This window comes from Jaculus jaculus, chromosome 6, assembly GCF_020740685.1.
Source record: "Jaculus jaculus isolate mJacJac1 chromosome 6, mJacJac1.mat.Y.cur, whole genome shotgun sequence".
NCBI lineage: Eukaryota > Metazoa > Chordata > Mammalia > Rodentia > Dipodidae > Jaculus > Jaculus jaculus.
Window position 1 is genome coordinate 137,818,277 of NC_059107.1, and position 15,796 is coordinate 137,834,072.

At 45.8% G+C, this 15,796-nt stretch overlaps 1 protein-coding gene across 7 annotated transcripts in view; it reads right to left on the bottom strand.

Moving 5' to 3' along the window:
• The window catches only part of Tmcc3 (transmembrane and coiled-coil domain family 3), a 347,661-nt gene that overhangs the window by 19,446 nt on the left and 312,419 nt on the right, over positions 1-15,796 (bottom strand). Inside the window, exon 1 of one of the 7 annotated variants that reach the window (XM_045151748.1) lies at positions 5,273-5,390. The exons of the other annotated variants lie outside the window; for them this stretch is intronic. The gene's annotated coding sequence lies outside the window, so the exon portion shown is untranslated. Of the gene's footprint in view, positions 1-5,272; positions 5,391-15,796 lie in introns of those variants that run through there. 7 annotated transcript variants of the gene reach the window in all.

A 15,796-nucleotide genomic window follows, 5' to 3' on the forward strand; every position in this document is an offset into this window, starting at 1 on the left:
CCATCATGTCGTCATAAAGCCAGGGAGCTCTCTGGACCCTTCAGCACCTAGTATCATGAGCTTGTTTTCTCTGTTATAGCAACGGAAAATAGGCTAAGATACCCATAAAATACATGAACAGAGCCAGTAGTCATCTGAGGGGGACCTGGAGCAGCAGAAAGGCTCAAAGAGATAAGGATGAAGGGACAGGGGACAACTGCCTGCTTGGTCCCAAGGACCTTTGTCCACAGAAGGATGGCATGAGCTCAGACATCTAAGGAGAAGGGCAGGTCCTTCAAGCAGGGTGTCATTTCCAAGGTAGGAGGTATGTCAAAGCACCTGGAGGTGCAGATGGTGTGGTCAGTGATAGCGTTAGGAGGGCTTGGAGGCTCTGCATCCCAGTTACTCTGACTGATGGTTTTTACTGTTCCTTGCCTTAGGTGACGTCTGCTTCAGGTGTAGGGACAAGGCTAGTCCTTCTGTGTGTCAGTCAACATACGCATGACTTGGCTATGTTAACAATGTAAAAAATCCCAGTGGCTTGGTGTGTGTAATAGTACATGAGAGGTGGGCATGGCGTGTGTGCATGGTGATGCAGATGTATGCATCTTGTGCTCATGTATGAGGAGGCCAGAGAAGTACATCAGATGTCTTCCTCTCTCCCTCTTCCTCCTTATTTCCTTGAGGGTCTTTCACTGGACCTGAAGCTTGTACCCATTTTCCAGATGGATTAGATGACCAGTGAGCCTCAGTGATCCCCCTATCTCTGTCTACCTCCCCCGCCCCGCCACCCAGTGCTGGAGTGACAGGATGACAGGTCTGGTTTGGCCACACCCAGCTTTTCATTATTGGTTTGAACCAATTCTAGGGATTGAACTGGGGTCCATACGCTTCTATAGCAAGTGCTCTTACCACAGAGCCATTTCCTTAGTCCTCCCGGGGAGACTGCTTAACAAGAGCTCTATTTCTTACCCAGGCCAACAGATGAGCTGTCAGTTAGCAACAGTACCCAGCACCGGAAGCCTGTGCCATCTGGAATGCCAGCCAATCGTCCTCCAGAAGAGATGCACCTGTTACCTGCTCCACACATCACATTCCTCGGCAACTCCCAGAAGGCCCAGGAGGAAAAATGCCACATTGCTGACACGTGCATGATCTTAACTGTGAAACTGACCCTGATGTAATTTCTGTTGTTACTAGTTTGCAAATGAGGGAACCAGGCGCAGAGAAGTTAAATGCTAGCAAATGGCAGAGTCAGGATGGAAAACCAGGCTTCTCCCTCCTGAGCAAAGACGGAGCCCGTTTCTGATGAGGCAGGCACTATGCTGAAGATTTTTATATTCCTTTATGCCTCTTTCACACCAGCCCTCTCTTATCAGAACACCAAGACTTGGCAAGAACGTGTGCCTCTTGAATCCCATGGATAACATACAGCTTAACTGGACCCACTTGGATTTATGAAATACGCAAGATTGAGCAAGAGAAACCCACTCAGAAGTGCTCTTAACATGGTAATCCAGGCCGGTGTGAGCACTTGGGGCTTGATGTAGACTCCTGTCAGAAGATTCTCCCTCCTTGCCTCTAACACCCTGTTCATGGCCATGGTGTTGCTACCTGGAGATGCCCCATCCCACCCTTATACATGCCCTAAGATATAAACAGCCGCTCAGGCAGAGCTCTTTATTGAAACAGTGCCCAAGTTTTATTACCACTAGGAGAAAAGAGGATGAGAAACAACAGGAAATAAAAAAAAAAATAGAGGACTTTAGGACAAGTAAGCCATGTCGAAAGGCCCAGCAAGAGAGGTGTCTGGGGACAGGTACCCAGGGCAGTGTTTGGAATGCAGGCAAGGCTTCCTGTGCTGTGCTGGGTGACAATGAATCACACTGAGGAATGGAGGTGGCTGCTCAGCACTACCCCAGAGGCAGCCTCTGCCTGTTTCACCAAGAGAACGGGAGCTTTTCATCACTTCTAGGCTAGCAGCACACACTGCACTAAGTCATTTCCCCTCTCGTGATGTGGTGCTTGGTGATATCAAGCCAGGCAGAACCCCAGGAGGCTATCCAAGCCACTGTATGAAGCCCGCCCCTAAGCACTTGTCTTTCTTGCTAATGGAGCCCATCCTGCGCTGCAAAAATAACTGAAGGCTCTTGTCACCTGTCTGTAGAGACGTATCAATGCATTCATGTGGAGACCTGCAAAGAGTATCCAATGTCTGTGCTCTCCACAAGACAAGAGCCACCCTCTCCCACATGCCAGGAAGGATCTATCTTTTAAGGATGCTCAAGTGAGATCCAAAAGGACATCTTATCGGTAAAGCATCTTGGTCCAGCGTTTGTTCTAATCTTTTGGGGTAAGGAACATCTGCTCTGATCTTTCCAGTCTAACAATAGCACACCCTCAACTTTGGGTAAGTGTACCGTGGACAGCGTGGGAATGGAGCCAGCACCATTACCATAAACAATGCATTCTGGGCAACCCCTGTCCTCCCTTACATCACTCCCAAGGGAACTTCTGGAGCATTGGACACTGCAGGTGACATACACCCTGGGCAAAGACCACTGGGGACGGGAGGAGCAGGAGGCCCCACACGTTTGACCCTCCATCCTTCCTCCACGAACCCCACAGATCCATAGTGTGGAGGGGCTGAGACTGAGTTTAAGGCTCTCAAAAACAAATTCTTCAAGCATCTTCAAGCACTTACAAACACTTGATACTGTAATTATAAGTAATTATCTCCTCATTAAGCCTCTATAGCTGACACTGGTAATCTACTTTGAGTCATATGCACTGGAAAATACATATTTTTTCAAAATAGCTTATAGCTCACACTTTCAATCAATACAAAGTAATCCCTGATGAAATCTGTCTGACTGGTGAAGATTTACTGCGCACTAAGCATACAGAAGAAGGAAATGAAAGTGTAGGAAAGGACTGTCCCCCCAACAGTAGCAGGGGCAGGCCCCAGAATAAACACCCACCCGCTTTACACTGAGCATCCACTTCCAGGAAGAAAGAGCCTGGGGGCTGGAGAGATGGCTCAGTGCTTGCCTGCAAAGCCTAGTGACCCAGGCTCCTTTCCCCAGTGCCCACATAAAGCCAGATGTACAAAGTGGCGCATGCAACTGGAGTTTGCTTGCAGTGGCTGGAGGTCCTGGTGTGCCCATTAAAAGCAGAGGGGACTGCTGGGGAAATGGCTTAGTGGGTAAAGCGCTTGCCTGCAAAGCCAAAGGATCCAGGTTCAATTCCCCAGGACCTATTTAAGCCAGATACACAAGGCACATGCTTGTGGAGTTCTTTTGCGGGCTGGAGGCCCTGGTGCACCCATTTTGTCTGTCTCTCAAATAAATAAATAGATCTTTTAAAAAGAAAGAAAAAAAAATTTTTAAAAAGAGCAAGCCTGGGTCTCCTAGCGAGGAAAATGCAGAGAAATGTGTACAATACCTAAGTGATGTCTTCTAGGACCAGTCACTGGGGGCTCTGGTACCCTGAAAACGGGCAAGTCTGGGAGAGGGAGGTTAAGTACCTAGTATCTGGCTCTCACCTCTCCAGGTTTGGACACACAGAACCTTTCTGAGGGCAGGCTCACTGTTCCTCTCATGGCCTGGGGGCAGAGGGCCTGCCCACGGCTTTTCCTGCGACATTCACGTGCATCTCAGGCATGCAGGGCAGGCATTCTTGGGAGCGACCTGCGCTTCTCAGTGACAGAAACCCAACAGCTGCCCTTAGTCCTGCAGCATCTCCAATCTGAAGGAGTTCTCGGCAAGGGTGCTCCAAGCCTCTCAGACACACCCAACAGCAGAGCCGTCAAACCTGTGACACGTGGTACCTCATCCCCATACCACCACTAGACTGAGGCTGGACACACACTCTCATTCAATCCTTGCAGCTCCATAAGTGGCTGCCACTAGCTCTTCTGTACAGATCGAAGACTGGGAGGCATCAAGTCATTGCGGTTATAGCCGAAAGCCACCAAATCAACATGTAAGGCACCTTCTAGCTTTTATCCCTTGTTTCATTTGGAGTTCCGGCCAGCCGCGAATACTTCCTGTGCCCTCCTAATTCCGCGCTGCCACCGCAACCTGGTGCACAGCTTCCCAGGCCTCGGGCCCAAGTCACCCTTCAAGGCCCAGTCCTAACACTGACTCTTCTCAAAAGCCTCTCCCAGGTTCATGACCAGCTGGAATGGATCGCTTCCTTTGAGGGCCATCCCAAATTTGCATTGGTCCCCCTTCCCATGTTGACTCAGTTTGACAAGTATTTGCATAGCATTTGCTCTCCCGGTATTTTTTTTTTTTTGTTTTGTTTTGTTTTTAATAAGCCACCTGTCTGTTCCACATTGCTTCCACACTAGGACCTCAGTGTTTGTTGAGTGAATCAGTGGCTGACAATCAGCCAACTGGGGCAGCCAGTTGTCTCTGTGCGGCTCAGCTGTTTTCAGGAACACTGCAGCAGAGACTGGGTGACACGGCTTTCCAGATCCACTGGAGGCCTGTGCGTGGCTTCTAGTTCATGGAAGAGGTCAAATATCTAGGAAACTGGCATGTCTCCTGGCCTTTCCCTGCTGCAAGAAGAATGCTCAACACTAAGACCCACTGGACACGGAACACGCAGGTGGGATCCCTTCCTTCCTAAGTGGTATTTCCCCTGCGCCGGGGCCTCCATAATTTATGCCAAGTGCCCAGGCGCCTCTTACTTGGAACACACCTACATGTTTTGACTCAATTCATTATGTGTGATGGCAGAAGGAGGTGGTTTTGTTAGATGGAAAACCAAAGTGTACCTCATGTACCATCAAGACCGTCAAAGGCTGTGGCACCATGGAAAGACCTGGAGACTGCAATGATAGGTGAGATAAGCCAGGCACAGAAAGACGGGTAGATATATGAGTTCACTAACATGTGGGACTTCTAAATATTTTATTTATTTGAGAGGGAGAGAGAGAGGAGCAGATAAAAAGAGAAAGAGAGAGAGAATGGGTGCACCAGGGCCTCTAGCCACTGCCAACGAACCCCAAAGGCATGTGCCACCTTGTGTATCCGGCTTTACCTGGGTACTGGGGAATCAAACCTGGGTCCTTTGGCTTTGCCAGCAAGCACCTTAACCACGAAGCCATCTCTCCAGTCCATGTGTAGGATTTTTTTAAAAAGTTGAACTCATAGAACTAGACAGCAGATTAGCAGTTACCACAGGCCCAGGAGAAGAGGGAATGGGGAGAGAACGTAACACGTACAATGTCACCACCAGACAAACGGAAATAGTTCTGATATTCTATTACACAGAGGGTGCTTACAGTAACCAACACGGATTCTTAGATAGTCCAAAATAACTATCAGAGGATTTTGAACGTCAGCGTCACAAAGAAATGATGAACGCTTCTTTCAGTGATGGACAACACAGGCATTTTCAGCTGACCATTGTACAACGCACACAATGTACCCCCTGAGGATGCACAACCGTCTGTCAATAAAAAAGATTGCCAAATGTGCTTTCTTGCCTCTTAGCAATCAGAATTCAGTAGAACATGAACTCAAAATATAGAGGCAGGTGTGTAGTTTAGTGGCAGAGCGTCTAGGTTCAATACCCAGCATTGGACCAAAAACTTATCCATCCATCCACCCATCCAATACAGGCAGCCTTTCACCCTCCTGTAAGAACGACTTATTTAAAGGGAAAGGCAGACCTGAAGAAGAGAGTTAAAATTTATCTAAAAAAAAAAAACAAACAAAAAACGGGAAGCCATCAGTCATTAGTTAGGACTTCAAACAACTTCCAGAATGCTGCGTGCACATTTTTACATTTTTCTCTTCAAGAACCTGAGACAAGAATCATGACTCATTTTCCAGGTGGGAGACGCAAGTGGCTTGTCTGTCGCCACGAAGCTGGTAAGTGGCTGGACGGCGATTTCAGCTCCTCTGAGAGCCACTGGTGAGGCACACACATGAACACAGCACTACAGACAGTCCTTGGTGCCACAAGGCGATGTCTGGAGCTGTTCTCAACCTGACACCGGGAAGAAGAGAAGTGAGCAAACCCGAGATGTCTTGCATTTCAACCCCTAAGAATGTCTCTCAACAGCAGATTACACATAAACTCCCTCCCCTGGCTAAAGTCCTCACAGGTTTTGCAGGCACTAAATGTTCTGCTATCAAGATGCAGATAAGCTCAGGCTTCCTTCTCCCACAGTCCCCATTCCAAGAGTCAAGGCACCAAAGATTTATGTTTCAGGCAGAGAGGACTGCTCTAGTGACATCTTCCTTTATAACCCACAAGCAAAGAGGCCACAGAGAAACAATTCACAAAGACATAAAACCATGGGTTGGGGGTTTTAAGATAAACATGTCCATGACCCTTCCTAAAAGCCAAGTCTTTATCTGGGTTGATTGTGTTTACAAAACAGGGAACAGCCTGCCAGGGCCTATTCACAACACCGAGGCCACCAGGCAGTCAGATTTCTTAGGATTCCATACCCCAGTGTCCTAAATAGAGGTCAACTACCAGGTGGTGACATAAGTTAGCGATTAAGGCACCGGATGTGACAGCCAGGCCAGCTGGGTCTCACTCCAGCTCTGCCATGTTAATTGGTGTCACCGTGGGTAAGCCATTTCTTGCATGCCTTTATTGCCTCACTTGCAAGATGAAGACAGCTGCATCTCATTCACAGGGTGACCATGAGGATTTTGTGACTTGGTGTTTGTGAAGTGCTAAACTGGACCTTGTACAGAGCAAGACTGACAAATGCTGGCTATCCCTTCCTACATCCAACACACTCTAGATGGGTGGGAATTGCATGCAGGCAAGCTCAAAGGCGAGAACAAAGAGAAAAGCAACACCTCACACGGAACCAATATGAAAGTCTTCATGGCTGAATTGGGATAAAGTAGACGAGTTTCCGCTGTGCTGCCCCCTGCTTTTCCATACAAAAATGTAAAAATATTACTTGTTATTATTAAGTGTATTTCATAGACAACTGCTAGGTTCAGTCCTGTCTGAAAAAAAGTGCTTTATCATTGGGAAAAATGATAAGTCATTTATTACCATGTTTGCTAATTCGGAGAGACTCTACTAACCTGCAGGTGATACTGTCGTGACTCCCTGGTCAGCAGGTCAATAAAGGATTTATTTCCATGAACATCTCCCTCAAAATTCCTCCTGTGACTCAAAATTACCTTGGCAGAACAGTTTAAGAGTAAAGTCTAGCTTTTTAAATATATTTTATTTATTTATGAGAGAGAGAGAGAGAGAGAATATGGGCACAGTAGGGCCTCTAGCAATTGCAAATGAACTACAGGTACATGCGCCACCAGGAGCACCTGGCTTTAGTGGGGTCTGGGGAATTGAACAAGGGTCCTTTGACTTCACAAGCAAGTGCCTTAACCATCATGCCATCTCTCCAGCACTAGATTTTTTTTTTTTTTTTTTACTTGCATAGATCACAGAACAAGAAATTACCTTAAAGCCGGGTATAGTGGCTTACACCTTTAATCCCAGCACTTGGGAGGCAGAGGTAGGTGGCCATGAGTTCGAGGCCACCCTGAGACTACATAGTGAGTTGCAGGTCAGCCTGGACTAGTGTGAGACCCTACCTAGAAAAAAAAGAAAAACAAAACCTAAAAAGAAATTTCCTTAAACTTCCCATACTAAAACTACTCCTATGGTTTTTAGAAATCCTGTGATTTTAGAAAGGACCACATTTGGAAATATCAAAACTTCAAGACAAAACCTTGAAACTAAAAATGGCGTAACAGATGCAGGCATTGGTTAAATTCTCCCCTTCTTTTTCCTTTAATAGCTGTTTTAATGAAAGAGCGGGCCATGTTAACAATCCTTTTTTTTTTTTTTAAGGTAGGTTCTCCCTCTAGCCCAGGCTTCCCTGGAATTCACTATATAGTCTCAGGGTGGCCTCGAACTCACAGCAATCCTCCTACCTGTGCCTCCCAACTGCTGAGATTAAATGCATGAGCCGCCACACCCAGTTTTAACAGTGCTCATTTAATTGACATCAAGTGGAAAGTATTCCAGGAGACTAAAATTTCTAGATAACTGAAATTCTTGTCAAGCAAGGATCAAAGTTTAAAGTATTGCTAATTATGGATTTCTAAAACACTAAACTCCCAACAATACTGCGTTCCTGTTGACGAGCGTCACCATTAATGTTTAGCGCATGTGCTTGGCTATTTGGCTCCCAGCTAAAGCACCATTTTGGGAGGTTATGGAACTTTTGGGACTTGGGGCCTAGCTGGCAGATGTGGGCCACTAGAGGCAGCCCTTTGGGGTGCTATAGCCTGGTCCTACACTTCTGGTCCAACTCTCTTCTTCCTGATTCACCAAGATGTGAGGAGCTGCCATCTCATATCCCCTCCACCACAGTTACACCAGCTGTTACATCTTCCCTACCGCGATGGACTTTAGCATTTGAAACCATAAGCTAGAACATACCTCCAACCCTTAAATTGCTTCTGTCAGAGGTTTTGCACGGCAATGAGAAAAGCTACTAACACAGCTATTCACAGGATCAAATTGAATTGTGACGGAGCACAGTTAACTCAGGAAGGCACCAGACCCACATGGGCCTGGGCTCTGTGTTCCAGTGAACTCTCCAGGCCTTAGGGCCACCATTTGAGAGAATAAGGTGTCCGAAGTCTGGGACCTCCAAAGCCTTTGCAGCTCCCACAGTCTGTAATCCTGTTACATCTAGATCCGGCCGTCCCCACACAAAATGCCAATGGTTTCATTAAAGAAAGCAAATTGTTAATGCACATGCCAATGACCAAAACTCGAGCATGTGGTCTTTTGTATAAAGCTGCCAAAATGAAACTTATGCAAACATGGGTTTCAATGTTCCAGACACAAAATGTCCCGGGCGCTAATGACCTCGCAGTGCCTGATGCTATCTACACAAGACCCTCATAACAGGAGGACAAAAATGATGACATCATAATAACACAGAGACTAATCGAGGGGGAGGGGATATGATGGAGGGTGGATTTGTGAAGGGGAAAGTAGCGGAGGGAATTATCAGGGTCTATTGTCTATAATTATGGAAGTTGCTACATAAAAAGTTTTTACGTAGCAAGTGAAAGTGCCAATATGTACCAGCACAGGTGAAGCTTACCTGTGTAATACAAAAAGGGGACACACACACGCACACACACACACACACACACATACACGTGTATGCTGTATGATTGCAGTGATTCAGAGTGGCACCCTTGCTGGAAAGCAGAGGCAGCGAGAATGATTCTCCAGAAGGTAGCACCAAGGAGCACCGGCCACAGTCGCCCCATTTGGTACTTACACCATGCGAAGGTCAAAACCACTCAACTGTACCTATGTCTGTACATTACTCTAAGTTTATCTCCCAAAAGCAAAATATAGAAAGCACAAATACTAAGTCATAGAAACCCAAGAACTATCAAAAATGATCAGCCAGGCGTGGTGGTGCACGCCCTTAATCCCAGCACTTGGGAGGCAGAGGTAGGAGGATTGCCGTGAGTTCGAGGCCACCCTGAGACTCCATAGTGAATTCCAGGTCAGCCTGGGCTAGTGTGAGACCCTACCTCGAAAAACCAAAAAAAAAAAAAAAAATGATCAGAGTGTCTAACATCACAGGTGTTTCAGGAATAAATACTGATGAGCATACAATATTGTTCAATTCTAGCAGGAAAAAAAAAAGAACTATTTAATTTCATTAGCCTGCAATTTGCCCTGCATTGTGTCAGCTCTTTAACATTCTCAGTTTCTAAAACTTCCATGATGTTATCTAATAAATATCTGTATTTGGTACCAGAATACAGATGTGTGCAAATGAAAGGTGGGAATCTGTGTGGACCATCAGCAAGGCAGTGAGAGCCATGCTGTAACACAGTGAAATTACTTCATCTTAAATTCTGCAAAATCCTAAACACCATGTTGATACGTAGTACTAATATCTTGTTTTGTTACATAACATTTTCTTCCAAAGCCTGTATTTCTCAAAGAGGCTGAATTTCAATGAAAGTACACTAAGGACAACTAGGGCTTACTTACTTAGACCAAACTGTTTCTATGCTAGCCGACAGATCTGACTAATTTAAGTTCCAAACAAGGCTTACCAAAATTCAGAATTTCCACTTTAAAAAAAAGCTTTTCCAAGCCGGGCGTGGTGGCGCACGCCTTTAATCCCAGCACTTGGGAGGCAGAGGTAGGAGAATCGCCGTGAGTTCAAGGCCACCCTGAGACTACAGAGTTAATTCCAGGTCAGCCTGGACCAGAGTGAGACCCTATCTCGAAAACCCAAAAAAAAAAAAAAGCTTTTCTCCCCTGCCCTGACCAGGCATCTTTCGTGAGCCAGGAGTATCCTAAAAGCACAAAGCAGAAGGATGAACGTGATGAGCTGAGCCCGGTGAATGTTCTCTATGTGACCAGAGAGCCATCCTAACTATGTGTGTATAGGAACACGCTGCTCAGTGCTACAGGGGATGGGACAGGGGAGGGAATAAGTAAGCCTAATGATTCAGTGGAAAGGTTTCTAGAAAGGAAACACCGATTTGGGCTTGCAGTGGACTCGAAAAGCTAGACATGGTGGCTCACTCCTGTCATCCCAACAGCTGCCAACCGAGGCAGGAGGATTACTAAGAACCAGCCTGGGTTCTATAATGAGTTCCAGGCCAAGTTGTGCTACAGAGTAAGACCTGCCTCAAAAACGAAAACAGGGCTGGAGAGGTGACTCAATGACTAAGGTACTTGCTTGCAAAGCCTAATGACCTGGGTTCAATTCCCATGTAGAGCCAGATGCACAAAGCCATGCATGCAGTAGCTGGAGGAGTAGCTGGTGTACTCATTCTCTCTCTCTTCTGTTTGCAAATACATAAATAATTTTTTTAAGCCAACAAAAGGTAGAGGTGGGGAGACAACTAAAAGAACAATATATTTATAAAGACAAAACTTTTAGAAAACTAAAACTAAAAAGCTTAGGATGTATAAAACTGAGAACAGGTCACTTTAAAAGTCTGACTGAAGGATGAAGTGTTCAAAATGCATGCAAAGCCAGCATGTCTGCAAGAAGGCAAAAACAACTGAAGAAGCCAGATGCATGCAGCAGGATCCAGACATCAGGCTACACTGCACACCAATCACAAAAGCACTAGAAGCGGAGAAGCTGGAATGTCAAAAAATAAAAATAAAAAACACCATAACATTCTAGTTTAGATGTAGTTCATTTAAATCTCTCCTTCTTTACCTTCCTCGCTTCCTTTGTTGTTGTTGTGGGGTTGTTCCTAGGCTGGCCTCAAGATCCTGGCCTCAAGTGACTCTCCTGCCTCAGCCTTCTAATGACCTGGGACTGCAGGTGATCTGCCAGGCCCAGACACAGAGTTGTGATGACACTGTACTTAGGGATTCCAGACTTGGCGCGTGTGCTGTGCTTATATAAGGATGATTGACTTAATAAATCTGTATGACTTAGTCAGTATGCTCCTACTCGATTGCATCCCAAGGCTAAGTGGGCCTATGTCTGGGAGGCAGTGATCCCATAAATAGACCCACTATTAACACACACACACACACACACAAAGCTGACTTCTTACCTAACAAAATAATCACATGATGAAAAATTAAGCATTTTGCTTCATAAGTACATGATTGGTGGGTACATTAGGCCATTTCCACTTATTTTACTTCTGGGGACCTTCATAAAACACACACACACACAAAAATCAGTTATGATAGCCATTGGTGCTCTTGTCAGAGGGCTGGGCAGACTCCAAAGGGCAATGTTTTTACACTGAAAGACAAGGCAGAAGTTAGAGATAACTGCCCTGAAAGGAACCAGTACTTTAATGACTTTAATCCCAGTACTAGGGAAGCTGAGGTAAGAGGATCTCTGTAAGCTTAAGCTTATAGAGCCTAAGCTTACAGAGCCTGGTCCAGCGTCAGTTTCAGGTTGTCCTGGGTTAGCATGAGACCCTGCTTGAGAACAAACAAAACCCAAAGATTTACATACTGAAAAGAAAAATCCCAAAATGTAGGTGACACGTCACATTCTCCCCTGCCTATACTATAGGTATAGAAGATCATTCTAACGTCAGGAAAGCAGCATGCTAACCTGTCTATTCTAACTAGGTACCATGAACTCAGTCTGGGAAAAACATCCAAATGAGACTAATAAATGGGAAACAAAAGCATATGGGGGGAGGGGGCAGAAGACAGTCTGAGAAAGTCGCAATGCCAGATGCTTTTCTGGGGTACGGGAATTGCAATAAACCGTATAATGGATCTGTACCTGGCTGAGAGCCCATGAGAACTCACACAGGACACCTGTTCTGAGCTTCTTCCAGAACTGCCTGGGTGCAGAACTACCACTTGAAAACCTGTTAATTTTATGCCCATGGGGTAAAATACCTTTCATTCTAGACTTTATTCACACCTAGTTCCCTAAGATACATGAATGCCTTTCTCTTTCACCATGAGGATTCACTACGTAACAGAATCCACAATGTGGTGTGCTTCACAAATGCGACTCAGTCCGCTTACTCTTTATTCAGTCTCTCAAAATGTCAGAGGACCATCTGCTTGCTATTCACTGAGAACATTATGAAACTTTAGTCAGCCTAAATACCCCGAACTTCATGACTGGAATTTCTTTGATTTCTGCATTTTGATGCCCCTGATGTCATTTATTGCTAAAGATGTTGTCATGTTTCTTTTGTTATTGGGGTCACTGTAAATATACCAGTTAATACTATAGTCCTATGTCAGAAATGCTGGAGAAATGTCTTAGTGGTTAAAGTGCTTGCCTGCGAAGCCTAAGGCCAGACGCACAAGTGAGGCAAGTGCAAGGCCACATGCGCCCAGTAGGGGGCGAAAGCACCTGGAGTTCAATTACAGTGGCTAAGGCCCTGGTGCGCCAATTCTCTCTCTCTTGAGTGCACACTCTTTAAATAAAAAAAAATAAAAAACAAAAAATAAAGAAATACTGCTTGACAGTGTTTCAACCTGGATAAATATGAAGTCAACCATCAATGAAGGCCCACTTTAATTTACAGGAATGACACTAAGTGTTCAGTCATGTGCTATTAGAGGCACAAGTATGTTTTACTTTCGGGATACACATCCTTCAATGGAACCTACTTAATACACATAAATAAGAGGAAAGGTGGCAAGTGTAATTAGGCAAGAAACAAATGACAAGTAGATTTGGGAAAGCCATCAATTTTCCACTCATCTAGCATCTTTCCCCAACAATTTCAACAAATCTTCCCAAATGTTCTTGTCCCAGCCCAGAAAGTAATTAGCTCAAGGCGTTACAAATCTATTCTGAATGTCACACATAACTGACAATCCTGGTCCTTAGGACTCCACACTGTCTCCCTTCCCTTGCCTACCATATTCACCAAGTTCTTTTTTCCCTCTCGGTTTTCCAATAGCTGAGCTTTCCTCTCACGTGGACACCAGATATCTGCCTGGCCAGAAGTCTTTTATAATGCAGGTCTGAGCCACTATCATGGTCTTCACTCAGGGATCTCCAGGCTGCTTCCCTCAGTGGTCACCCACAGTCTCCAGGATGAAGCTGAAATTCCTGAAAATGGACTTCAAAGCCTCCATACGCTGATCTGACCATGTCTTTGTCCACGTTTTGTACTCTCACCCTCCTCCCCTGAGCAAACAGCCTACCCCGGTGAGCCTTGTCCGGGCCAAGCTCTCCACCTGGATCACATCCACTCGCCCACCTCACCTCTTGCTCATGAACTCCCCGGAGGCCTGCCCCTCACGTCTACGTCCATGTCCACCAGCGCGCCAGAGTTGACTCAGTTCCCCTCTCGTTATGCAAATGAATGAAGAACTGAACAGAGTTGCAAGCAAGGGAGAGGCAGCCCTTGACCCTGTACCTTCTAACCGAGGGTTCCTTCCGCTCTGGCTCAATCCAGCCTCTTCCACACAGCCACTTCTGATCACCCCCAACCTGGTTATCAGTCTTACTCTGAACTCCTTATCGCCCCATATTAGTCACTTTAGTTTCATTTTCTTGGCAGCCTCAGAAGCTTGCATTGTTTCTTGAACACAGTAGGCACTTAATTGGCTTCGTAAGTGACTCATTTTGCAACTTTGATATTATTGTCTATGGGTAAGATATCTTAGGGTAGGATAATTTCAATCACTGAATAGAAGGAAATTCAATCATAAAGGTGCTTACCATCTTGCAAACTAAGAAGCTCAGAGGACAGGGACACTTTGGTGGCTTAAAAAATTTCAAAGACAAGCATTTCCGTATTTTCATTCCAATCTCCTTAGGACAATTATTCACTCCACGGGAGAGGCAAAAGACCAATCCTTCGGTCTGGAAGAGATGAATCGCTTCCGTTTTATCAGGAAGGAAAACATTCTTTAAGAGTTCCTCAGCAGGTCTCCCCTAAGGTCCTTTTGGCCAGGCCTGATTCACTCACATGGCCATGACCCAGCTGCAGGAGAGACTAGAGACACAGAAAGTAACAATTCCAGCCTCTGCTGCACGCGCAGGCCAGGTAGCCAGACAGAAAGGGGAGAGTGGTGTGTGTGAGGGTACACAAACCCAGTGTGTTTACAAACATTAATGCAATGCGGCGATGCTCTGCACCAGGCAATTCTCCATGTCCAGAGAGACAGAACATCTTAAGGAAGGGCATAACAAACAGTTCCAGCTGCCATTAGGTCTGTCTGCGCTGGAGGTGGAGACAGGACAGTTGGACTCTCCCATGTCTTATAGCCACTGAAGTGTACACACATTCCTTTCTGTCACAGTTTCAGTTAAAGATCACAGTCTCCTCCACCCCACACCCATTATGACCACGGCAAGGAAAGAAGACCAAGGAAGAAAACGTGCCTCCTCCTCCTTTTTTTCTGTTTTCTTTCAGAGGTACTGAGGACACTTCCCACGCTAGTCAAGTTCTGTACCACGGAGCTGCATCCATGCCCAGCCCCCTTTTTACTTCCTCAGAAAAGCTGCCTTGACCTCACTCTGTACCCCAGGCAGGCTTTGAACATGTGATCCTCTTACCTTAACCCCCCTGAGTAGATGGGAGCACAGGCCTGTAGTAACTGGCCCACAATCGAGCGTTTTTGAGCTTCCATACAGCTCGTAAAATCTCTTAACACAGGGCTGGGGAAATGGCTGAGCGGTTAAGGCATTTGCCTGGGAAGCCTAAGGACCTTGGTTCGATTCCCCAGGACCCACTTAAGCCAGATGCATAAGGGGGCACATGCATCTGGAGTTTGTTTGCAGTGGCTGGAGGCCCTGGGGCACCCATTCTCTCTTTCTCTCTGCCTCTTCCTCTCTCTCTCTCTCTCTCTCAAATAAAGAAATAAAATATTTTTAAAAATATCTTAAAACAGGCAAAGCAAACAACTCCAAGAGATTTCAAGATGAGAAACGGAGATCAAAGCACACGTGTGTCTTTTGCATCATCATTTCCGAGTTGCTCCTTTTGAACACCAACCACAGTCTATCTATCATGCCGCTGCCATGGCTACCATCTGCTTCCCATGCTGGCATCCATCAACAGGCAACCACTTAATAAAAGAGTTCTGGCGTCCTGGAAAATAGCACAACCACTAACATGGAAATGGATCTGAATGGGCTATCGTGGCAAGCGGTCCAAGGTTAACTCATAAATGGGAAAAGCCAGATGCAGAATTATACCTACAGTGCATGCCCATTTACCTTACAAGAGGCGTAGGACAGGTTATCATAGATATACGTTATTTGTATGGAATTTTCTAGAATTATATCCTAAGAATTTTGATGGCAGTTTCCTGTGGGAGATCAGATTGGGAATATGGAGACTGAGACACTTTTTGTTTC